Source organism: Motacilla alba, chromosome 1 (assembly GCF_015832195.1).
Source record: "Motacilla alba alba isolate MOTALB_02 chromosome 1, Motacilla_alba_V1.0_pri, whole genome shotgun sequence".
In the NCBI taxonomy this organism is placed as follows: domain Eukaryota; kingdom Metazoa; phylum Chordata; class Aves; order Passeriformes; family Motacillidae; genus Motacilla; species Motacilla alba.
Genome location: NC_052016.1, coordinates 31,369,597 through 31,396,436, shown reverse-complemented (window position 1 = coordinate 31,396,436; position 26,840 = coordinate 31,369,597). Strand labels below are relative to the sequence as shown.

Here is a 26,840-nt window from a genome sequence, read left to right as displayed (position 1 = left end):
TCATGTGAAAGAACTGGACAAATATTAACTCATGTTTTTTCAGTAAATTTTTGCAATGCCATAAACCCACAGTTTAGACTGAATTTAAACAGACCTTGAAAAATCCATGTATTCGATGCTGATTGGTTCCATTTCTGTCAGTTGTACTTCAATTAAGACATGACTGTATATTCTCATAGATATGATTAAGAACATAAATATCCAAATGGTAATTTAATGTAAATTGATTGCTTCATAACTTTACGTATCTTGGGCCTAACAGCTCTGTGGCTTCTACGGTCCTTTGAACATGTAGTTGGAAATACGTATTAATCTTGGGCTCTTAGTGATGCTTCTAGGGACCTCAGTGAGTCAAGGAGAACTAGGCAGTTGTACTGGAGGCAGTCTGGAAAAGCCCTGAGCAGGAGGTGGGGTGGGGACTGGAGCTGTAAAATGAGAAAAGGTTTTTGAAAACTAGAAGTTGTTTTTTTCTCTCAGTGTATAGGTGGATGCTAGGGCAATACGTCCATTCAGATCCTCACAGTCCCTCTTTTTAAAAGAGCTGTGATGCCCAGGCTTGAGAACAGCTAACCCCTGCAAACAGGGAGAAATAGCCTTGTAGCTGAAGAGGGAAAGATTTGTCTCAAATTATCCAATGGCTGCTAGCAGGTGGAAGAACGAGGACACTGCCAGGAAGAGTCCAAGAAAGACTGGACACTGATGTCTTTTTATCTCTGAAGATGGTCAAGCAGGAAGGGCACTTCCAATAGTCGTAACTAGTTACTTTTACAAGATAAGCCTACTGAATTTCTGGAAACGCTTTTGTTCTGCTGAGCTGGAACATATCTTTCAGAGAAATAGATAATCCTAAAGTTTTTAACTAATCAGGATATGTGGTCATCAGGAATGACCACATACTTAAGACAATTCTTCTGAAGATTTTAAAGTTTGTTCTACTTGTTTTGAGTCTGAAGTTGAGTTAAATTCAACTATGCCTTTGTCTGATGTATTAAGGAGCCCTCTACTGTCAGAAATCTTCTCCCCATGCTTGGATTAATAAACTTTGCTGGTCTGTCTAACAGGTGGTACATTTTTGACACCCAGAATAGAGTCAGAGGAAATGGGGACGTGAGTAATGGAATTTGAAGTGAGAGGTGAGGAGGTACTGGTGGCCGAAGAAGAGGGTGAATAGAGAAGAGAAACAGTATGCAGAGCGGGTTTCTTTTTGTACTTAAATATATAAGGCAGAAATGAAAGAAAGATGTGGCTAAAGTCAAAGATTCAGTTATAAAGAGGGAAAGAGATGGGAACAAAAGGGAAAAGGTCTTGAGAATACACACAGAAAGTAATGTGAAAAGAGAAGTATCATGAAGCTATTAAAGACGGGAAAAAGAAACAAATTTAGTCTGCAGTAGTCAATAAGGTCAAAACAAAAGGTAAAACATCAGAGTATGTTAAGAATGTAACAAAAAGTAGCAATAATTCACCTTGGATTAGGGCTTCTCAAGCAGCGGGTGCTTTCCCATCTCACAGGAGGCCAGTGGGTTTTGCTCATTATGGCATTGAAAACGCACTACTTAATCTGAAGGTTAGAGAGGGGTTGGTACAGTTTTGGAAGGTCTGAACACATTCAGACTTTGTGAAAAAGACTGGCCAAATTTTCTGCCCAAGGCCTCTCTGTGCTCAGGATTAAAACTCCAATATTCAGGGCATAACGAAAGGGAGGCCTCATTAAGCAAGAGAAAGCTCTTCTGACACACATAGCTTTTGCTTCTTTTTTTTCTCCCTACCAACAAAGGAACAAAGAATAGGGTAAAACTTTATTACGGTAAGTGTACTATTCATTTTCTCTGGTTGTTTCTATTCCAGCCCTCTCCAGAGCAGCACCTCTCTTTGCTCTGGTGGCTGGGACACCCGTGGAATGGAATCATTCCTCACCCACTGCCCACTCATGGTGTAGCCTGGAACAGGTCACTTAGCCCCTGGCTTCAAATTACTCCAGCCAGCTCTAAAACCAGCTGGTGGTTTCCTGTCTCAGAGGCAGCTGAGAAGATGGCATCAGCATGGCCTGTGAAATGCTTACAAAATAGTTAGGTGCAACTGGCAAGGTTGTCTCTGGATTTCACGCAGCTCAGTATGACAAATTCTTGCATCTTCAAATATTGTAGCATTTCTCTCCTGTCCTCCTTTACCTGTGAAATATCTCTGGTAATGCTTGTTATAGAGTGTGAGTGTAATGAGGGTTTCATGCTTGGAAGACATTAATGTTTTTCTCTTAAAACTTGATAAAATCCTCTGGCCACAGTAAAAGTCTGGTTAGTTTTTATTAAGAAAGGAAAAAATATTTTTCTGAAGGACATTTGCTTGTGAAAATACATGACTGGTCCTAACCAATCTGACAAAATAGAGTAAGAGAAATGCTGATTTCAAAAATGGCCATTGTAGGCCATGCACTGAAATGAGGCCAGTATGGATCATTCAGACTCACTTATAGGACAATAACATCCTTTTTAAAATATCTAAAAAAATAAAAGCCATCCTTTCAAACTGGTTTTGTGAAGTTGACTTGTCTCCAATGTGAACAAAGTGCATGGAAGGAAACGCCATGACACTCACTGCTTGAAAGAAACATATCTGGATATTCTTGTTGATGGATGGATCACTGAGTGTTGTATTCCAAATTCTTTTTTTAAAAGGCTATTCTGTTGCATCTGTGCAAGCAAAGAAAAAATATTCAAAAGGACAAAAACCCAAAAACTGTTAAGAAACATGAAAGTCCTTTCTAAAGCCATTTTTCCCTGTCACTGGTATGAGAAGAATTTTCATTCTCTTTAAGGCTATTTAAAATATACTTTGGGGCTAAAATAACAGAGAAGACAATCCAATGCATTCTTAGCCCTGAAACCACAATCGGTTACAGATCCTTGTTGCCACACCGCATCCAGTGAGATAGCTTACTGGAAGAACTGGTCAAAAAAACCTCGATATTGATTGGGGAAAAAAAAAAAAAAAAGAAAAGTAAAAAAAATTAAAATGTTCTCTTTCTCCTTCCTCTCATTCTTTTTTCAAAGGAGAAAAAAAATGCAAAACACTGGGTTTTTTTTATTTAATTAAATTAAATCCCCATTTTTCAGTGATTTTGCTTTCTGTGAATTTTACTTCTTGTTTTTATGTGAGATGAAATACCAGGAAACTGGGCAGGCCGTTAAAATTTTCTTTTTTTTTTTTTTTTTTTGGTTTGGTTTGGTTTTAATTCGGTATGGAAGATTATTCTCTGAGTTTCTTCTGCCCTCCTGTCTCTCTTTTCCATATTCATGCACACTCCTGGCTGACTCTGAATGGCATTTAACTGTTCACTCATTAGAGAGAACAAGTGGTGGTTCCATAACTTCGTTGATTTAAGTTGAGATCGCGGTAGGGATGACACGGGATTCTGGAAATTATACCAATTCTTGAAGATACTCTTTGTAAAGCAAGGAAGGAATATTATAGCATCTCTTCCAGCCAGGATGAATATCAGTGCAGTCAGCAGTAGGTGTCACAAGCTGTATGGCTACATCAGGGATCTGACACTTGTGTTCATAATGTTTCTGTCACTTACCCAATGAACAATTTCTGACTTATCTATTTTGGCTTGTTTTCCATTTCAGGATAACTTGGCACAGGTGATAAACTTAAATTTCTAACATTTTTCTGACAGACTACTTGAGGAGTTTATCTATATGTATGGCACCAGTATTTGAGGTCATTCCTGTTGGAAGGCCAACACCACCGATTTGGTTAGTGCTAACATTTATCTGAAAAAAGCATGTTGAAAGCATGATTTTTTTTCAAAACATTGAATAATGCTGAAATAAGGATCCTCTGTAATGATGGAATTAAACCCCATAATTTTAGAGTAGATGTTGATACAGGCATTGTTGTCCACCTGTAGCATCTTTCCTATTAAGCCAAGTGAAATGGCAGTAGCCTTAAGGAGGAAAACTGAAGCGGGTGTTATTGACCAGATGGATGCAGCTGTTCTGTTACATTCCCACCATTTTGCATTTGAGCTGTTTATTTTCACTCTCTGGCTGTCAGTCATCACATGAATTACCACTGAGAAACTCTTTCCCTACTGCAAGATCTATAGTCATGGGTCCACAAGTCTGCAGAAGTGACTGTGCTCTTTAGTTTTGTCTTCTTTGGTGTTTCGCCTCTCCAGGTAGGGGTCTGCAGATTGGCATCACAGTTTACTCTACTTCCAATAAGTGCCAGACAAAAGTGAGGCAGAAATTTGTCCCAGTAGGATTAGAGGAAGCATTGAGTGATTTGACCCAGTCAACAACTGTCAGGAAGCATTGCCACTTGAGAAAAAGTAAATGCCTCATTATTGCTGCTAGACAGATGCACCTCCATAAAACACCTGGAAGTGGTCCACAGACCACAGACAGAACGTCACCGAGGTTGATTTTTTTTTTTCTTTTTAAATGGGGAGAGAGAGCAGACCTTGTATTTTTAGACATAAATTGTTCATCAGCAGGAGTGAGGAGGTAATCTGTTGCAGTTGAGTCTCATGCAGAAACCAAGTGTGTTATAAGGTGATGTCCCTTTTATCAGATGTGGACTGCAGTAGGGGGAAGGACATCAGACTGCCTGGGCCATCACTTTGAGCTCGCAGGGCACGTGTGACTTGTGGCGAGGCTGAAAGTGAGTGAGGTAACCACAGAGTAAGCTTCTAATGATGTGGATTGTGGGAAGCACTACTGATAGAAAGCAGACAGTTGGATTGATTAGGGCAGCCCCAGGGACTAGTTGTTTTTCTTCCACCATCCTGGGGTGAACTTAAACCTGCCATTGATAGTAATGAAGGACAGCTAATACCGATCAGACCCTGCCAAAGTAACAACAGTGGCATCAGAAGCAGAAAGTTTTGCAGATTTGTCTGTGTGTGCACTTGCTACTGGTGTTCCTGGTGGGTGGCTGAATCATCCTGATGGCATTCAACAGGAACCAGCTGCTGAGAATATTAAAATGCAAGCATTTATTCCTCTAGAGAGACAGTAGCATCTGCAAAGTTTTCCTGTCTTGATAGTACAGATAATCCCGTGGAGTATTCTCTAGTAGTTTTTAACTCTCAATTCATTTATACATGTATTTTAAAGCTGTAAGTGCTTAATGTCTGCACAGAAAGGAGAGCCTAGTCTTAGATCTGAGGCCACAATTGTCCTAGGCAGGTAGTTTGCAGCCCTATGCTCAGGCTGAGGTACCTTACATGGCAAAAAAGAAGCTGGGCTTTGCCTCCTTCTCTCCCTCCCACCTTTTTTCTTTACCCTTATCTTGTCAGGAAGAACTGCTTTGCAGCCTGGTAATTCACAGAGAAAGAATCCTTGGCTATGATTCTGTAACTTCCATATCAGGGTAAGCTCTGTCTTGAAATTTATATTAGCAACAATTGTAAGAAATTATGAAAAATGTGAAAAAGCAATTAAATGATCTGATAGAGTAGGATGTTCAACACAACCATTATTGTTTGTTTTTATTGTTCCCAGAGAGGAACATGTCACTTCTCAAGCCTGTAAGGAGCACTCCCCAGGCCTAAAGTGCCTAGGGATACCTGTGGAAAGGAAACTGGGCCCTAGAAGCTTTGAGTAACCCATCAAAACTGGGGAGCACTAAGCACCCATCAGAGGCTGGCCCTTAGTCTGACATGGTCCTAACAACAAAGGTCATAACCATCACAAGTGAGGGAAGACAAAAAGCAGATAGTAGCAACAGTGGGGGGAAAAAATGGTAATTTCTTCTTTTAAGTCTTTGCTTAGCTCTGCATATCTCTTCTGCTTTCCTTAGAATATGTTCTCATGTAAATAGTGTGTGATTTCACATACTAACAGTGTTTACAGGATGGGAAAGACAGAGATTCTGCACATAACATATGATGTGAGTAAAGGTGCAGGATTGCTTTATGGAGAAAGAGAAACTGAGTTCTTTTGCACTGTGGCTGCAATGTTGGCACAGAGAGAAAAAACAAGCTGTATGCAGCCAGAGCTGTGTAGCAAAAGAAAGGGTGAGGTTTATGATTTAATTTTAAAAGGAGCATAATTTGGTGCACTCATCACAGTAGCATTTTACTAAGGTATTTTATCCATATCCAAATAGCCTTGTGTAAAATGCCTGCCTAATACCTCGTGGCTGTGAATAGTTGGGCTGTTTTTCTAAGCCTGAATATTAGTACATGGTGTTGAAAGAACAAACTCGCCCAAGGCAGCAGACCTCCATTCCTGCTTCCACCTTTTGTCATTTCTAGTCATCCTCAGAGCCTGTCAGGGTGCGTCAACAAGTCAGGGTTTTGACAGGAACTTACAGACACAAGAGGGACCACAAACACCACTCTACAAAGTTTATTGATAGCCTCTCTCATGATGTGACGGGCCAAGGAAAGCTGTTGCAGGAGAGGTGACAGCAACGGCAGCACGTTATAGCCCTTCCTGATTTCAGCTTCTCCTTGGAAAGAGCTGTTGAAACCTCTTAGCAGTGTTAGACATACAGTTTCATCTCAGTAAGACATCACAGTGATGATGCATACATCAAAGACTCTGTTGTGTTTTCCCCTTTTTATGTGAGTTATGTTTGCTCATTTGTTTAAAAAAAATAGCATAATGATTTCAATTTTAAGAGGCTTAAGCCCAAAGCTTTGGAAAGTCTTAACAAAGAATGATTTAATGAACTGGCTATTGTGTTTATTGTTGTGCTCAGCTACTTAAGTATGTCATAGGCTCTGCAATACAAACAATTAATGGTCAAGCTTCTGAGCTCAAGTGCTACGGTCTTCTGCCTTCAGAAAAGGAGTAGCAACATCTGAGGTCTGTTCCCACTTAAGCAGTAGTGCAGTAAAAATCCAATGGATTAAGACTAAATGCCTTGGGGTTGGATTTGTTGTTTGTTTGTTGGTACAGCACAATAAAGTAGAACTTAATCCTGAATAAGAGCAGCACTGGAGAATTTAAGGAACGTAGTGAATAATACTTAAACATTTTCATCCCAACATTTCCTCTAAGGACACATCTCTCTTTAAAAAGTCATATGGAAGAAAAGACTCTTGAGCTTTGTCTTGAATAATGCTGTGGGTGAGAGTGAGCTTTGCCCTGAGAAGATCATGCCCACCAAATTTAGGAATCATTGATATGCATTGCATACCCTGCTGTTAGACCATGGGGCATCATATGGCTCCTAATGCTGCTCAGCTGACAGTATGATGTTGGTACCCATCCTGAAAGCCACACAGGATGTATCCTAACAAATCCTGGGGACTTTGGTTCTCCAGTGAAGTACAGGCTATGAATAATCTTTAAAAATTATCAAATCACCCTTTTTTTGCTGAAAAGACTTTTGCTGTTCAGTTTTATGATTTCTGTGAAGTCAGCTAACTACTGTTCCAAGTAAAGGCAGAGAAAGTGTCATTTTAATGCTGCTTCATTTTATCATGGGTATTTCACATCTTCTATTTTCACTTCTTATTTGCACTTTGTATTTATCACTGCAAAATACTAATGAGAAGGTGGGGGTTAAAGAAAGTAATGAATTTTTAGAGCTGTTTATTGTCCTCAAACAGCATGATCCTCTAGGGCAATACCCCCCCACCCCCACCCGCCCCCCCCCCCCCCTCCCCCCCCCAGTTTAAGCAGGCAGAAAAGAGGCATTTGGGAACAAATTCAGCCACTAAGAATGAAGTCAAAGCTCAGAGCTATCATAAAAAATTCCACCCAGAGAAAAAAGGAAAGGCTGAGGCCACCAGTGGAGCAACTGAATATCTCCAGAGCTATGACTTGGTTTTCTCTTTGCCATCCCATGGCTGAAATCAAGCTATGTCTCTGAGTTATTTACCTCTCTGGCCACAGGAAAATGGCAAACCTGAAAATGCAATCAGTGCTGTCCATGTAGCAAGAACTGCCCCTTTTTTCACCTCTTAATACTGTCACATTTGAGTAGCAAACTACACTAACTCTGTAATAAATATTATAACAATGGTTACTGCTCCCAGTCCCATCAATGAATGCTTCCCCTGACAGCTGCCTGTGCAGTCAGCCCTGTACTGGGAGTATAGCTGGAGTACTGCACTGGATGGCTACAAGCTCTTCAGAAGACACAGGAAAGGAAGAAGAGGTGGAGGGGTGGCCCTTTATATAAAGCAGACTTTTGATGCCGTAGAAATTGAAACTAAGGAAGATGGAGTTGAATGTCTATGGGTAAGAATTAAGGGGAAGGCTAACAAGGCTGACACCCGACTGGGAGTCTGTTATCGTCCACCCAACCAGGAAGAAGAGGTAGATGACTTATTCTATAAGCAGCTAGGTAATGTTTCAGGATCATCAGCCCTTGTTCTTGTGGGTGACTTCAACCTACCGGACATCTGCTGGGAACTTAATACAGCAGAAAAGAGGCAGTCCAGGAAATTCTTAGAGTGTATGGAGGAAAACTTTTTGTTGCAGCTGGTGGGTGAACCCACCAGGGGAGGGACTATGTTAGATCTGCTGTTTGCAAATAGAGATGGGCTGGTGGGAGATGTGATGGTTGGAAGTCGCTTGGGGCAAAGTGATCATGGAATAATAGAGTTCTCAATATTTGATGAAGTCAGGAGGAGCACCAGTAAGACTCTTACATTGGACTTCCGGAGGGCAGACTTTGGCCTGTTTAGGAGACTTATTCAGAGCGTCCCTTGGGAAGCAACCCTTAAAAACAAAGGAGTTCAGGAAAGGTGGGCATGCCTCAAAACAGAGATCTTGAGGGCACAGGAACAGACTGTCCCTGTGTGCCGAAAGATAAGTCAACGGGGTAAACGTCCAGCCTGGCTGGGCAAGGAGGTTTTAGAGGAACTCAGGAATAAAAAGAGGATGTATCAGCTTTGGAAGGAGGGTCAGGTCTCTAAGGAAGCATTCAAGAGGGCTGCTAGAGCATGCAGGAAAAAAATTAGGGAGGCCAAAGCTCAGTTTGAACTTAGAATGGCAACTTCTGTAAAGGATAATAAAAAATGTTTTTACAAATACATTAATGCTAGAAGGAAGGGTAAGACCAGCCTTTGTTCTTTATTGGACAAGGGAGGGAACTTAGTATCTACAGATGAGGAGAAGGCAGAAGTGCTTAATGCCTACTTTGCCTCAGTTTTCAGTGGAAAGATGACTTGCCTTCAAGACACCTGCCCGCCTGGGCTGGTTGATGGTGTCAGGAAGCATAATGGTCCCCCCTTATCCAAGAGGAGGCAGTCAAAGAACTACTGAAATGCTTGGATGTTCATAAATCTATGGGACCAGATGGGATCCACCCCAGGGTAATGAGAGAGCTGGCAGATGAGCTTGCAAAGCCACTCTCCATCATTTACCAACAGTCCTGGCTCACTGGTGAGGTTCCGGATGACTGGAAGCTGGCCAATGTGACACCCATTCACAAAAAGGGTGCAAAGGAGAATCCTAGTAATTATAGACCAGTCAGCCTGACCTCAGTACCAGGCAAAATAATGGAACAGTTCATATTAAGTGCCATCACACAGAATTTACAGGATGGCCAGGGTATCAGACCCAGTCAGCATGGGTTTAGGAGGGGTAGGTCATGTTTAACCAACCTGGTCACCTTTTATGACCAGGTAGCCCGCCTAGTGGATGCAGGGAAGGCTGTAGATGTTGTTTATTTGGATTTCAGCAAGGCCTTTGACACTGTCTCCCACAGCATACTCCTAGATAAGCTGGCAACCCGTGGCTTGGACAGGAGCACTCTGTGCTGGGTTAGGAACTGGCTACATGGCTGAGCCCAGAGAGTGATGGTGAGTGGTGCTGCATCCAGCTGGCGGCCAGTCACCAGTGATGTCCCTCAGGGGTCTGTGCTGGGGCCAGTTCTGTTTAATATTTTATTGATGACATGGATGAGGGTTTAGAGTCTTCCATTAGTAAATTTCATTATTTCAAAACTTTCATTAGTAAATTTGCAGATGACACTAAGCTGGGAGCGTGTGTCGATCTGTTAGAGGGACGGAGGGCTTTGCAAAGGGACTTGGAACGGTTGGATGGATGGGCAGAATCTAATGGGATGAAGTTCAGTAAGTCCAAGTGCCGAGTCCTGCACTTTGGCCACAATAACCTCCTGCAATGTTATAGGCTGGGGACGGTGTGGCTAGACAGTGCTCAGGTGGAAAGGGACCTGGGGGTGCTGGTTGACAGCTGGCTGAACATGAGCCAGCAGTGTGCCCAGGTGGCCAAGAAGGCCAATGGCATCCTGGCCAGTATCAGGAATAGTGTGGCCAGCAGGAGCAGGGAGGTCATTCTTCCCCTGTACTCGGCACTGGTGAGGCCACACCTTGAGTATTGTGTCCAGTTCTGGGCCCCTCAGTTTAGGAGGGACGTTGAGCTGCTTGAGTGTGTCCAAAGGAGAGCAACGAGGCTGGTGAGGGGCTTGGAACACAAGCCGTATGAAGAACGACTGAGGGAGCTGGAGTTGTTTAGCCTGGAGAAAAGGAGACTCAGAGGTGACCTTATCACTCTCTTCAGCTTCCTGAAGGGTGGCTGTGGTGAGCTGGGGGTCAGTCTCTTTCTCCGGGCAACAACAGACAGAGCAAGAGGACACAGTCTCAAGCTGTGCCAAGGGAGATACAGGCTAGAATTCAGGAGGAAGTTTTTCACAGAAAGAGTGGTCAAATACTGGAATCATCTGCCCAGGGAGGTGGTGGAGTCACCATCCCTGGATGTGTTTAAAAAAAGACTGGATGTGGCACTTGGTGCCACGATCTAGTTGAGGTGTTAGAACATGGGTTGGACTCAATGATCTTAAAGGTCTCTTCCAACCTAGAAATTCTGTAGTTCTGTGATTCTGTGATTCTGTACTGTGGTAAATAAACGTGCTATCAGCATAAGGTGTCCCACCAACTCCCCTCTTCATCTTTAGTCCGTTTACATTGAGTGTAATTCTTTGACTCAAACCATCTCACTCACAAAACTCTATCTCTTAGCCTTTTATTCTTCAGTTCTCACTCTGAGGGTGAAAGGAATAAACAGCAGTTGCTGGAACCCTGTGGCTGAAACAGTTGAGAGTTTATATTTCTTTAGAGGCAGAATCTGTGAGGATTTTTGCTCCAAACTCTTTTTTTTTTTTTCCTATTGAAGAATTGGAAAGAGTGTCACACATGTGTGCCCTGGCATGGTAATTCTTTTTTTCCACCTGAAACAGTAGTTGTTCATACTGACAACTAAGAGAAAACATGAATTCAGCAAATATACGAGGGCCACCAAAGAAGGGCTGCTGTAGCCCACAGACTTTCTTGCAGCCAGTTGACATTATCTGGATTTTCTTAAACTTCCTGGATAGTTTAAGCCCTGAGACAACTATTCACATAGCAATGGTTTTACAGAATCTTTTCAAATAACATTAATAAGCTTCCATTGTATTTTGTGGGAGAAAAAGACAAAGATGTGGATGGAAGAAGAGTGCTCTTTAAAGCTCTTTAGTTTATGGAGCTATATTGTCTTTATGCCCTAGAACAATAGAACATTTTCTTGCATTTTAAGAGGGGTGAAAATAAAGTGTGAAGATAAACACTTTATACCCTTAAGCTTATATTTCAAAAGTAACTTCTAAAATTGTGGGTAGTATGTTTAGAAATGTGGAATTCTGGAGCAAGTGAAATTTTATTCTAGGCCCATGGGGAGTTTTATTTCAAATCAATTTCTTTATCCAGAACCTGGTTGTGAGCAAGTATGTGAAATTTAGCATATCAGATTGTGAAAGTCTGGCAAGACTACTCAAGGCAAATAGGGATGGATAAGAGATCAGGACACAATACTGTGTTCTTCATTAGAGATTTTGGAGAAATCTGAGTGAGCCTCCCCCAAGGTTTAGCAGAGAGTTAAAGAATCCAAGAGACATAGAACAGCTTTTGGCTTCTTGAGGTCTGTGATGTTGAAATACACACAACGCTGTGAAGAATGAAGAACAAGTAAAAAAGAACATTTCTGCTCCTATAATTTCTCTAAAAAAGCCACTTTTGTACAGTAATTTCTTCATTAGCTTTCAGTTACAGCTATAAGGTACAGGGATAGACATTCATTCAAAGATGATGAAGCCTTCATTATTTTTAGAAAGTTCGTCATAGCACATTTACTTGTACACTGCAAAGTATTTTCACAATTAAAACCTAAGGAGTTGTCAAAATAAATGAACAAAGTATGCTCTGTGACACTTTATCCTTTATTTATTTATATTTTGTATTGTCTGTTGAACTGCTTGTTAATTTGAAAAATTCAGTTATTTGTGATAGGTCAGCATCCTCGCTGTTCCCCTTGAATTAGCGAGATCATGTTCTTTTCCTGACTATCTGTGCTCCTAACAGCAAACACATTCACTGAGACAGTTATGTTTGGGCTGGAAGATCCATGGCCGCCTCAGTTAATCCAAAGGATTATTCCATGACAGATTATCCTAAATGAAGGTTTTCCCAAAGCGCCTGCTTTCTGAAAGGTCACATCACTTCTATGCAGCTCACAGTCAAGCCACATTTCAGCACTCACAGAAGGAGGAATTCCACAGGGAAGGGACGGAGGTGGCAGAACTGGGTGCCATGTGGTAGGCATGTCAGCACAGGGAACGGCATGCCACACACCTGCTTGGGGCTCTGCCGTGCCACAAGTTAACATTTTGATGAGCAATTTCCATTCTGTTGTTTTCTCTCAACACATGGGGTTCAAAAAACAGTTAAAAGAAAACTGTACCCATTTGCTCATCTCAGAAGCCTGTGATTTCAGAAGAGTCTGCCAGATTAATTTTCACATACAGAGTATTTCAGAGTTGAAATACACAGAGGAATGCAGTTTATCTTTTGAAATTGTAGTGTGATGGCCAGAGAAGAATAGGTATGTATTGCTCAAACTTCATGGAATGACACTGACTGATGGCTTAGAATTGTTTTTAAAAAATCTATTGTGTAATCACAACTTCAGAGATTTCTCAAGTCTATGTAATAATCATGAATACTTGCCTCTCTAGAAAGGGGTTTTTCAGTGGCTGTATAAAAAAATTAAAGACATGCAGCAATCATTTTGCTGGCTGCACATCTGTGAAGAACCTGCTTTCTCTAATAACTGTACTTAAACTAGTTTTCCTTCAAACTTGCACTTGGATGATAGAATAAAATCTATTAGTCTGCTACGTTAAAATGCTTCATTTTTGTCCATACTATCTCCATAAAACCCTACTGGGTGCGGGCAGACAGGAGGGCAGGGAGGGGAAATATCTGCAGAATTCCATTGGCATTGCTGCGGAAAGGATGCAGGTCTCACAGAGCACTTTTACTTAGACTTTATATTTTAGTCAGAAATAGGCTAATCCTTTGCTAATTTACCCTGAGCAGTAGTTGTCATGCGGTTGAGGAAAGCATTAGACATGTATTTCCTGGTTAAGCCTCTAATCTGATATTCATATAGCCAGTTTGGTTGTAAATTTTGGCTACTGAAAATTTTGTGGCTTGCGGTAGGCCTGTATCTGTCTCATTGGAAGACAGAAAATATTCTCTCCCTTTAATCTGATGCTTCTCTCCTCTTCCTTAAGGCAGGAGAACAGCCAAGGGATTTAGCATCTTCCTTGTTTTCTTGCAACCTACTGAGATTAACTATGGTTAGAAGCTCTTCTTGATGCATTTTGTAGCAGGATGTCCATGCTGCTAGATACCTTTTGTTGCTGAAGTCTGAAGCATTAAATTATTCAATAACCCCTTGTTGTCTTCCAGGAGAGTATCAGCTTGTAAAAAGCAACATGATTAACACAAAAGTCATCGTCTGACATGCCCTTGCACCCACAGATCATGTTCATGCACTTGCTTGTAGAGCAGTTTTATAGGTTTCTCAGTAACCTCTTACAGAGTTAATTTCACTGGTCTCTTTCAAGGGGTCCACTTGATTATATACCAGTAAAAAGAGATGGTATTTGAGAATGGTTGATATGCTTACAGTTTTTGTAAGCAGAGACCTTGATGAGTTCCTCTACAGTCAGTCTCCTTGGGCTAAAATTTCAACCTATTACATGGAGATTTAGCCACTCGTTTCCCACAAACATCATTGGGAGTCATGTGGCTAAATCCCTGTGCAACACATTGAAAATGTATTCCCTTATGTTTAAACTCATTTTGATGTAGATGCTTTCTTCTGCAGGAAACAAGTGAAATGTAGAAGCCATTTATTTCTTTCATTTGTCTTCCCCAGGTCTCCAAACTCCCAAATTACCTTTCTTCTGCCTTAGTACCACAATATCTCACAGGATTTGCTGAATCTGTATGTGACACCAAGTTGGAGGCCAAGCTTCAAGACATTAGGACAATGGGTGCTAATTGGTATTTACTACCTACTCATGTGTGAGGAAAATTAGACAGATGACAGGCTGTCCCTTCACCCATGAGAATGAGATTTTTCATTTCTCTCAGTCCTCCGTCACCTGCTGTATCACATATTAAAGGAGGGCCCACATGCTGTTTTAAACTAGTGGTCTTCGATGATGAGCTGCAGTGTAGCATCATTGCTTGGCTCTCGGCTGATGCGTGCTTTGTGGTACTCTCCCACAAGGTTCAGGGATCTGTTATGAACACTATATGGAGACTCTACTAACTTCCTTAGTCAGGAAGAGGGTCTTTTAGAGTAATTATTGGAGGGAGGGGAAATGAAAGGCTATCAGGATGTAGGCACAAATGTGAATATAGTATTTCAAAATCACTGGGCATGATTTTCAGTAATGGCATATGTGTGTTAAGATGCAATTTTGTGCCTGGAAAGAATTGTGTTCATTATAAATGGCAGGTGCTTTTAAAGCATTTAAATATTGCATTTTCTATTTCCACCTGCACACCAGGTAACTGGGTATTAATATGCTACTAGTTGAGCCCATGATTCATTGCAGGTGCAGTGCTTGGGAAATCAAGGATTGCATTGAGGTCCTGATGAAAATCATGCCCTCAGGCACATCTGAGCTCCATTTTGATCAACAAGCCAAAAATAAGACTTTTATTTCAATTACAGTTCGTCTGATTTTGAACTTAATGATGCAACTTGAAGTCTATTGGCTTAGCTCCTGAGACCCAGGAAGGAGGATGTCTGGGACCTTGCCTATTCAGTGGAATAGAGGTTCCCATTAAATTCACTCTGATCTTATTACATGTCTTTTATTTGGTCAGAAGCTCTATTTTTGCTCTTCCTGGCCTTATTGAATCTGTTGTTGATTCATTGTGCAGACTTGGTATAAATGAAAAAGACTGCCTCACTCAGGTCTCTCTGGAGGGTGAGATTTTCCATAGCCCTGTGTCTGTAGCACGCGTTGGAAGCACAGACTCTGATGGGTTGCCTTGTGAAACTAGATTCGAGCAGAGCTTTATTAATAGGCTGATGAGATGTATCAGCCTGGCTAGGCTGCCTGCCTCCATAATGAGCGAGGGCTGTATTTTACTTCACTTAACGAAGAGAAAAATCCTCAGCAATGCCTTTTCTGTACCCCACTATCCACACTCCACATTCCACTTTCAAAGACCTCTTTAAAGTTCTCTATTATTCCAGCTGCCTTTAGGTGTCACTCGAAGCTTTGGGTTCCTCCTGTTCAGCCGTGCCTTTGTGTGCTGAGCCCTGCCCTGCCACTCAGCTGCCCCAGCAGCGTGGGGGTCCCCTGGTCACCCCCCAGCGACTGCTTCCCTTGCTTTGTGGTTACATTGCTTGTCCACACGAGTTGCACAACATTAGGTTGAATGAAAATGAAAGTAATTCATTTTGATAGGTTTTCTCATTTCCAGCAAATCTGGATGTCGGAGGCTGCCCTGCATTATTGAATTGGAAACTCTGCCACAGGAGAGGATGGTTGTCCTACAGTATGTTGTAGGCTGAAGAGCTGCATTTTCAGCTTGCGTAAGAGTGGAAGGGCTGGCTTCTGTCCTGCTTTTGTCAGCCATTGTCAAGGTGTCCTAGCTTCTTTTGCCACTAAATTTCAGGAACTGTTAATCTGGTCTTTTCTGTTTCAAGATGGATATGAAAATTTTTGAGTGGGCCAAATACGTTCTTGGCCTTCTGACGAAGCTTAGGTCGCTCATATGGTAAATCATTAATTTGGAGATTATATTCTGCCTTTGCTGGGAGTTAAGAGTGGTGTTCTAATAGCTTCCTTCCATCTGGAACAGTCATAAACCAGATGGATAAGGGATTGGCACCACTTATTTTGAGTCTTTACCCAATTCACCCTGTGTAAAGGGACCTTGCAATATTTCCCAGACAATTGTTGCATGTATCCAGAATCACACGTGAAAAATATCAGACTACCTCTTGGGAAAAGGTTTGAAGGGAGAGCAATAAAAGTTATAGCTTTCTTGAGCAATGTTATATTGGAGTCCATGATTGGGAACCATACATAAGATTCTTTTGTATCTAAGTATTACTTGAACAAGTAGTAATCTAGTTTCAATTCCAAAGCTTATAGCACCTTGGGTTAAGCCATTTCAATGCAGAATGTGTATCTGATACAGAATGAAAAGAGATAGGTTTTCAAGGATGTTGTGTATAAAGATGCTGGCATCTTCTCTTACCAGATTCATTGTCATCATCCATGTTGTCCTGAAAATGAATTCATCAGACTGCATTTCAGCACATTCCTTTAATATGATTTAGTAAGAATGGAAATATCGCCAGAAACTAGAAGTTGCACCTATATTTATTTATTTATTTTGTTAAATTAGAAATATTCTTGTTTTCATTAGTGAATGGCTGGAAGGAAGAAGTCAAGTGGTTGTGCAAATAGTATTTATTATGGAGAGTGTTTTCATCTATGCTATGCCTTTAAAGAAGTGCTCTTTGGCCCAGGCCACACTGCAGTGTTTAAGAATTGCTTCAAGAATACTTCTGATGTTCTGAATACCAGAACAGATTTGTAGTGGTAGCCTATTTTATTTTGGCTTAAAGAAAAGAAAGGAAGGAAAGAAAGATAATACAAGAAAGATCATAAAATTCAGGTGACAAAATTGAAAGGTTCACAAAGACTTCTTACACATACCAGAGACATGGTATTGCAAAGTGCAAGAAGGAAAGCAGGAAGGTGAGTGTGCTTAAATGGGCAAAAGTGGAAGAGGTTGTTCAAGTCAAAAAAGCACTTTTCACTAAGCTCAAGTCCAGGACAAGGAGATCCATAAGAAAGGTTTATAAATCTCCAATAAAATTTACAGAGAAAAGGGTATAATGGTACAGTGGTTGGAAAAGCAAAACGGAAACCCATAAAAAGAAAAAGTTCTGTACTTTAACTGCAGTTTGAGGGGGAATAGATGGGGACGTTATCAAAGAAAAGAAGAAGGATATAAGAACAGGAATACTAAAGCATTGTAAAGAATTTATTTTCATTTGTCATCATTGTTTGTATTGAAGACCTTTTTGATTTTCAGCCAGTTAAGAGTCTTGTAGACACCTTCCACAGAGGTTGTAGTGGCATATTGTCTAGGATCATGTTGTGTATGAATCCTAGAGCATGCAGGAAGCTGGGATGAGTGGTGTTGGTGCTCCTAACAAAAAAAAAAAAAAACAAAAAAAAAAAAAGAAAGAAAAATCCAAACAAACCAAAAACCACAATCTGTTCTGAAAGTTAGATGGAGAAACAAGGAGATTCAAAAATTGCTCGATTACTTTGAAAGACCAGGCGGTTGTCTTATGAATTAATTTGGCAAACCTTGTTTCAGTGGTTTATAAATTGTTTATCATTACAGTTAAAACCATAAACAATTTTTTGTAGGCTGGTTAGTCTTTAATGACTCTTTCCACTTGGCTGGAAGAATCTGTCCATGCCTGAGTGCCTCAATGCCTAATGCATCCTGTGCTGAACAGCCCATCCCTCTGGTCCCAGGTGCCATCTCTGTGCATGGGCACCTTTTGAAGCAGTAAATGCCAGGAGGTTCTGTTGCTTCCTGCTACCAGCTCGACACTGCTCTGTGAAGCAGTAATTGGCAGCCAATGTTGTGTGTTGCATCCAGGATCCATTTCCCAGGATATCCGTGAGGATAGAAGAGATGGGGCAAATGTTATCACTACAGAAGTTAAAAATTCATTCCAGTCTGTCTTTGTGATTTCACAATAAGGAGTGTATTAGAAGAGCCAGTTCCTTTTAGCAGTTTCTCCCTGAAATGTGCTGGAATGAGAAGCGTTCAGATGAAATCCTTTGTGCTAGCACCTCTCTCTCTTCATCTTCTGCCATTCCCAAATTGCAAATTTGTCTCAAGAAAGATTCTAAACTGAGGTAGTGGGTCAAGAAATGGGTCTCTTGGAGCGACTCATGACAAAACACTTAAAATATAGCTGTGTCTCTTGTTATAAAATCAAATCAAACTGAACTATAACAAAAAATTTAAGAGAACAAAAGCACCAAAGTAATAAGCAGAAACATATTGGCATTCAACATTAGCTTACCTGATCCTCATAATATGGAAATACCCAAATTAACCAGGTATTTGAAAACTGAAGACAAGAGCACAACCTGTTGACAGCAGTAGTCCAGTTTCCCTATTGCCATGTTTGTAACATGTACCAGTACAAACCAGGGAGTAAAATTTAGACTTGCACCTAGGTTTTGCTGCTAACTCCTTAAATTTGCGCTGGATGAATGCCAAAAACTCTGCTCAAACATGGGACCAACAGGAAATTAAAAGCTTTTCTCTCTTCAAATGCTGGAGATATAGAAGTTACACATCCAGTGCTGTGGTTCTCAACTTCCTGAAGGCATATGGACTGTTTTTCCATTATTTATTCTAATCAGTATAGAAGTTACAGTAGTCTGGTGACAGTCTCGCTCTTTTGCCATTTTGTTTCAATTTATCTCCAAGTCATCTCTTGCTAGAAACTAGAAAAATTGTTAACAAAAGGCCAGTTTCACTGATGTCAGTGAGAGTACCAAAATAAGAAAATCTTGTGAGGATTAGGCTCTCAGTGTTCATACCAGCTGGAAATAGGTTGGGATCCCATTCAAATGTCAGATGGTGGTGGCAGCTAGTGCTGCTTGATTTTGAAACCTGACATCTTCTGCCCTGCCTGTGTTAGAGGCAATTCTGTGGCCCCAGAGCACAGATTTCAGGGCTAGTTCCAGCATCAGTTCCAGATGATGATCCACAAAAAAAAAAAAGGCCATTTTCTGTCTTCAGCACAAATTAACAGCACAGAAACACAGTCTTGCAAATGGTATCTTTAGTTAAGAGAAACAAAAGGCTGAGCTGGGAAGGTCATTGTTTTGTCTTTTCTTGCTTATACTTGCCTGATTTCTAACTTTAGAATTAATATGAAACATATCTCCTTTGCTCATCTGTTTTCTTTGACTATTTGTATTATCTGTAAAGAATTGTTAATGCCTTACAAAATACTTTCATAGCTCACCATGGAGTATGTTGGAAATAGGGATCTTAAAATATGGATTACTGATGTGATCATTTGCCATAGCTATAACCTTTCTAGACAATCTCTAATGTAACAAGCTTTAAAAATTAGCGCATGTGATAACAGGAGCTGCTTATTTGCTCCCTAGTAGAGCTATGAAAAGCTCTGTATTTTCCCTTTGCAAACCTTGGCAAAGATATAATACTGTATATGCCAATTTTTGTTTTTTAATTATGGAAATTTGCTTTCATGCCGAAGATTAAAACTGCCTAAGGTACCACCAATAGAAAACTTTACAGTGGGGGAATACCCCAGGAGCCTTATATGCTATTTTTTGATAGATAGATAGACTTTAGACATTAACAGATATTATTAGAGCAGGACAAAGAGTTTTCTAGACTTTTTGCTCTGAGAACTACAAAAATAAGTGTCTGACATTAAGTAAAACAATAAAATACCTTCCCAAATTGTATCATGATTTGACAAATCTGAACTGAAAGTAAATGAGACAGCTCAAATGCCAATACCCTGACAAAAATGGAGGAGAGATGTTACAATAAAAAAATGTGTAATCTGGGTTAGTAATTGCTCTTTCTGTTTTTAAAAAAATTGAAAAGACAATTTAGCAAGCCCTGGATCACTCACTGCTAGCTTACTTAATAGATTGACACAGAAGTTTTCCAAAATTCTCTCAATTTTACAAAACACCGGTTCATTGCTGCGACCTGGAATGAAACTGTTTACAGCTCTGTGCTAAGTAGAAAGTTCAAATCAATTCTTGTCCATTAGAGTTAGGCATAACTGATGAAATATCCCCAGAGGAGTATTGTAAATGTATCAAGATGTCCTCCCCCATTACAGAAATGGGAAGGCATGGTGAATTACTTACCTTCTCTCTTACACTTAATGTCTCTGAAATGCTGCCAGGCAGAAAAGGCTTATCTTGTCTCACTGGGTTTAAGAGAGGTCTATGCTGTAGTCTGGGATACAGGGAAGGAAAAAATGGTAGTAGTACTAAGGGCAGACCCATATTAGGCTTTATTCCCAAACAGGACCAAAAGAAAAAAAAAATAGGGAAAAAAGCTGCTCAATAACCAACAGTGGATTCAAAATACATGCAGGAAATATCTGATCCAAAAATCAGTACTAGGGAGTTTTTAATAATGTAACTGGAATTTTTGTGCAGTGAGCTATATAATAAATTCACTCATTAAAATATACACTGAAATAGCATTGGGGCAGAACATACAAACAATAGAAACCAAGAAAACCATGCTTAAGGATGTCTCCAAATGCCAAGGCACAGTGTGCCTGGTATTGAAAGTAGCTAGCATTCACAATTTCTTTCCATCAGGAAAAGAGCCTTCAGTCTACTTTTCACTTGCTATCAATTTGGCTCTAGGATTGTACTTGAAGTTGTAAAGAAATATGGGAAGTCTAGGTTCTTGCATCAGGAGGCCTTTTGTATAAGGCCTTTGCTAGGGGTGTAACAAAGCTTGGGGCTGCCAGACACACTTTACAACACCTGACTGAGATGCTCCCAGTCTACTCTTGCTGCTGACAAACAAGAGTGCTCAGTTATGGGGTCCAAGTGATCTCAGCTGCATGAGATAGTCTGCCACCAAGCAGAAGACAGTAGAGCAGAGGGGAAAACACAGAATAGTGAGACCTCTTGAAGACTGAATAGCAGAGAAGGGAGAAAAGGAGACACAGAACTGGGAACAGCCATGTTCCGAACTGGTCTGTGAAACTGATCTTGACGTAGCCAAAAGAGTTCAGGTTTATAAAAGACTCAATAAATATCCTGTGCCCTCTGAGCATTCAAAAGCAAATCAGAAATTCACAATTCAATAGGAAGAAGGCTGCATCTCCCCTTAACAGCCCCAGAAAATGCTGCCATAACAAACTATAGTCTATGTTGCCTACAGAGAAATTAGACTTGCTTTGCATGGTGCATGAAATTTTAAGCAATTTTTCAGCTAAGCAAAGGGAGAAAATTGGGTCAGAAGTTTAAAAATCCTGTGTGTGGTTTTTCTGGCTCCTGGGACTTTTTACACAGCAGCTTCTACTGATCTCGGTTGCAACAAGTGGATGCAAAAGGAAAAGCAAAGGCAGAACAAGAATCATGGAAGTAGCTGAGAGGGGAAAAAAAGTAGCATTCAGAGCAAAATATTTGTTAAGTAAAAGCACAGGACAAAATCTAATGAGAAATGGAAAAGCTTCAAGGTCCAATTTAATTATGTGGGAGGGCAAGAGGAAGAGGGTCTTCAGGGCCTTCAGTCACAAAGTGGACAGTGAAACTATTCCAAGAGTTAAATCACTGGCTTGGAATTGTAAAGACTGATTTTCAGATTTTTGCCTATTGCTTTTTTTCTGTGAGCCTGGCAAGTAACATTATCTCCAAGCCTTAGTTTCTAGCCTGGAAGTTAGGAATGTCTGCACTTCAGTAACCTACAAGGACTTTATGAGACAAAATACTTTGAAGATCATGTCTCAAAAAAGGTTTTCATGAAGGTGAAGATGATACCTCAGCTGTATGGTTCACATAAGTATCTAGAGAAGAAAGAAATATTGAGAATGCACATCACAAGTGAGACCTAACTTGAGAGCAGTGGAATGTAGATTTGGTTGTAAAAAACGCTCTTCCATCATAAGAGAATGATGATAAGGTGTAAGGTGATGTCCAGCTCTCCTCCCAGTCTCAGGCATTGTTTTCAAAGGATTTGACTCGTATCAGAATGCATTAAACACACAACTGATTTTTGGAATCTAATGGATATTGAGGCACAAGCAAAATTCCCCTTATGTCAGTAGCATATGATCCTAGCACTGCTCATAATCAGAAGAAATCATTGTTGACAGGCTGGACTTTATGCTTTGTATTTTTCTCCCTAATTTTCCTTCCAAGCCATAGTGTCTAAGACAGCCTCTGTTGAGAATACCCACCAATGCATTAGCAGCATAAGGAAATGGTCTGATCACTCTACATAAGTATAAAGAAACAGGTTTCATTTATGATGGATGTAGTGGTGTTCCTTCCCCCTCCAGCAGAAACCCTTCTGCCTCCTCTGTGCAAAGCACCAGAGCCAGCTGCCTCTGCCCACCTCTCCCATTCCCAGTCTGGGCAGTGTTTTCCCCACAAGCTGCTTTTTCATCCTGCTGAGGTCTTTGGGGGAAAATGGCTTATTGGAATGCTCAGGGAGCATAGCACAAATGGGTCCAAAGGCTGCTTCTTACAAGACCAAGGAATAATCATGTAAACTCCCTGCACTCCAAGATGTATTTCCCCGCCGACAATACTGTCACATACTGCTGTATACATCTTTGCTCGGGGAAGAGAGCTGTATGTTGCTTTCAACCAATCTCCACTTCTCTCCCACTCCTTCTGGATGGAGAAGGCTCAAGGACCTGAAGTGGGGTTGCCAGAAAACAAGTGCAACCACAGGTTACACTGAATGATTAGTTGGAAGGCTTCTGTTCTCACTGCTGTGATGTAGCTAGAGAATGTTTGATTCCTGTCATAACATGTTTAAATTTAAGGAAATTTTCCTGGAAAGTAAGGTATCTGATCAGTTAGTAATGTAAGTTTTCCCATATTAGTGTCAGAAAGCCTTAATCCCACCCTATTTCCCTCTCTAACTCACAACATGCAATTCTTTGTGAAGTAAAACCATTTGCAAAAATATTAAGAGTTCCTTATTTCAACTTTTTATATTTTGAGTATTTCATCTTAGGCCTGACAAGACACCACAAAATGGCATCTGTGCATACTTGTCCAGATTCTATTTTATTTTGCCATATTTCTCTCCTAATGAACATTTTCAAAATGTTCAGGTTAAGATTTTTTTTATTATGAATACTTATGCATAATTTGGAATCTGTCCTCCTGCTTGAAAAGTTTGTCATTCAGTTAAAAACAGGAAGCATATGACTTAGATGACCAGACTCATCATAAAAATAACAAATAGTAGAAAAAGAATCTGTATATTGCCAAAGGAATATATACCATTTATCCAGACTGTTCAGCTCATGCAACTGAACAGAAGCATCACTTGAAAAATAAAGACTAGGCTACCAAAAATAAAAAGGGGGCAAATTTTTCCATTCTGAATCAGTTGTACAGTCAAGTCTACTAATCCTTCTTGACCAGCCTTGGAGATAGGGAACAGCTGTATATGTCAGAATAATTGAATAATTGCATATGGCTTTTCTGTACATTGCATTGCTATAAATAGCATTGCTGATCTCTCAGGACTTTACAAGCCACCCTTAACCCTATTCTGCATATCCTCATTGAAAATCAAAGGAATTGTATTGCTTCAATACAGAATTCTTTTCTTTCTTTTCATCATGAATTGCAAAATTCACACCTTGTATTTGTCATTGCTCCAGGAATCAAAATTGCCACTAAGGCACTCTGGACCATTTTAGTTTATGGCCTGTGATAGTGGTATGGTATAAATAAGGAAAGAAAAATTAATTAGGGAGCAGGAGAAGAGGTTGCTTTCTTTGTAAGCATTAAAAAACTTGAAATATTAGAAATTGTATTATGGAGGAGAAACTTGTGAGCAAAGGCAGAAGAATCACTACCTCCTGTAGCTCTGCTTTAGGAGAGTGCTGTGGTAGGAATGGCAGACATACTCATGATAAGATACAGATGGTTTTGCTGATATGAGCTTGGGATACACATTCTCTCCATTTCCAAGTGATGCTGCTCAGCCCACATAAAAGAGAATACAGGTAGAAGTTTTGGAGTCCTTTAATGGAGTATACATACATACATACATATATATACAACAGAAAGTGCTTTAGGTAAGCTTTGGGCATAATGGGTCTCTCTTCTATAATTACAGGAGTATTTGACCTTATCCCTTCATCTTCAACCAAATTCTTCAGATATCACAAAAGAGACATCACAAAGCTGTGTGTCAATGACTGTCAATGTCAATGACTGTCAGATGCTTCCAAGTTGCATATGTCAGTGTATGTGTAAATACGTATACAAACATGCCAGTAAATATATATATGTAAAAATTAAATAGTTGCTTGCATGAATATGTATAACTGTTGAGGTTTGGTGGGTGTGTGTGCAGACACATATATGTTATATATGTTCAATATGTGAGATATATTCATATAGTCACTCATTTCAGTCTAGTAACAAGGTCAAAAATAAGCATGGCATGTCTGATTAAGAAACCTACTCTCTTTTCCAAAGCAGTGACATTGACCTTCTTCTAATGCAAAACAGAAATTGCACGTGAGATAGAATTCTGGATAAAGACTGGACCTCAGGTTTCTGTGGTTCTAATGAAGGATATTATATCTGTAACAGAGGAAAAACCTGTTTCCTTGTCTAGGAAGAAGCAATTGTTTGAAGGTTTCGAGAATTCTTTATCTAATTCTTAGGGGTAAGCCTTAGCCAGCAGGAGATGCTAATGCAGGACTTTCAAATTACTTCTGGGAAAAATTAATTTAGAATACATGTATATGATTCATAACAGGGCAATTTCTTTTACATACATGACATATGGTGCTTTCTGAAACTTGGTTTTGTGAAGAGCTGAAGTTACCTGATTGAGAAAGGTGGTGGCTTTATAGACTCCATTCTACGAGTTTTGAGCATTGGAAGCCATTAAACAAAAATCCTGAAATTCGCAGATCATCTTTGAGTGGCTGTGAACAATTTATTTTGGGGAAAACAGTAATAATGGATACCATAGTCCACAGGTATTCAGGGACACCTGTCCTCCATCCTTTGGGCCTTGTATCATCTTGAGGCAGATGGATTCTTACTGAGATAATGATGCAACAGAAGTTCTTGCTCATGTATTTCATCCAAACCTGCTCTAATCCACTGTGCTCCCTGTAGCCCTTGGAGATCATCTTCACTGGAAGGAGGAGTTGAGGGAGCTATAGTATTTGGGGCTTTGTGATGAGTGTGTAAAGTCCCTTTCTGGGTGTTTGGGGGATAGACTTGGTGTACCCATGGGTCATCTCTGTGCTGTTATAAATAGGCTGCTGTAAACAAGAGGACAAATTACTCTGACTTATTCCAGACAGACATCCAGTACGTGCAGCTCAGCAGGCAGCTTTCTGAGTCACTGTATGCAAATGAAGCTTCCCATGAGACTTTGCAATAAAATAGAAGAAAGCTTCTTGTTATTTCAGTAATCATGAGCCACTGAGCCAAATAAACTAAGGCTGTCCATAGAGCCACCCTTCACCTGGGAGAAGGACTGTCTGTGGCTCCTGCTTTCTCTTCCATCACTAAAGGCACTGGAATTCCCAGGAGTCACTGGGCCATCTTGATTTAGCCAGCTTTTGTGTTTGGTTTGACTAGAAAATAACCTCTTAAAAATGAGCCCTATCCTGTGCAGTCAAAAAAACTTGACCACTTTTGAGTCAGAGTCACCGTCCAGACTGGCTGCTGCTGTGCTTTTCTTTCTGGATTCCTTAGCTACCAGAGCCCACTTGATGCTTAAACAGCCATTGAAAACAGTGAATGATGTCTTGGCTCTGAGCAAAGAACAGTCAGAAGAGTCTGAATAGACTGATCAGCACCAATAAAGAATTCCAATCTGACTGAGTAGATATAGGAACAAGCTTTTTCCATAAATCCAAGATATAGCCACCCAGGATAGATGTGCTCATGGAGGGAGCTCAATATGTGAAATTGCAGGAATCATCTGAGAAGATGTTTGCACAGATAAATGTAATGAATTTCCTTTTCTCTCCTTTTGCTTTGTCATATTCCCATCCATACAAAGCCACAGTTTATCTTTCTGTCCTCAGGAACAAGGAAGCTTCCAGGCACAAATTGAAGAGCCCACACTAGCACAGAATGGAGCAAAACATTCTCCATCATCTGTACAGATCTGACCAGCCTGTATTTAAGCTTTCTCTCTGTGCAGGCACAAATGCAATTAGAAAACCTGTGATTTCTCCTGAGCCTTGCCAGTCTGACAGCTTGGGAGAAAGAAGTGAGGAGAATGCAGGGAGTCACTGGGCTAACAGTGATCGGCAGCCACACTCAAAATGTCTGTTCAATCAAGGAGGGTGTACCGGGCACCCAGGTCTCACTTCACAAACTGCAACATCTCAGCACTTGGAGGCACCGTGCTCATTGTCAATCAGTCTGTGACAGCCTGCGCAAGCACTTCATTGCCCCTCCTGCCTTTTCTGGAGTGGCAGGAACTGAAGATGATAGGAAACCAGAGTTAGTGAAAGGTGAGGGTGTCAGACAAGAGCGTTATCCTCCTAAATGCAAGACAAAGGTAAACACACAAATGAAAGTCCAGGTATTCTGATGGCATGGAACATTGATAGTGCCAGGAAAGGTAAGTAGGAGAAACAGAAAAAAGATGTATACAACAGAGTATTACAAACTAAATATGTGGAAGTGAAGAACAAGTGGCAGGCTAAGGGACTGACCAGAAATTAGTAAAGAGAGACCCAAAAAGGCAGATAAAGGGACAG

At 40.5% G+C, this 26,840-nt stretch overlaps 1 protein-coding gene across 47 annotated transcripts in view; it reads left to right on the top strand.

The window, feature by feature from the left end:
• ZBTB20 (zinc finger and BTB domain containing 20) overlaps positions 1-26,840 on the top strand; it is a 478,730-nt gene that overhangs the window by 395,580 nt on the left and 56,310 nt on the right. The gene's annotated exons all lie outside the window — the stretch shown is intronic.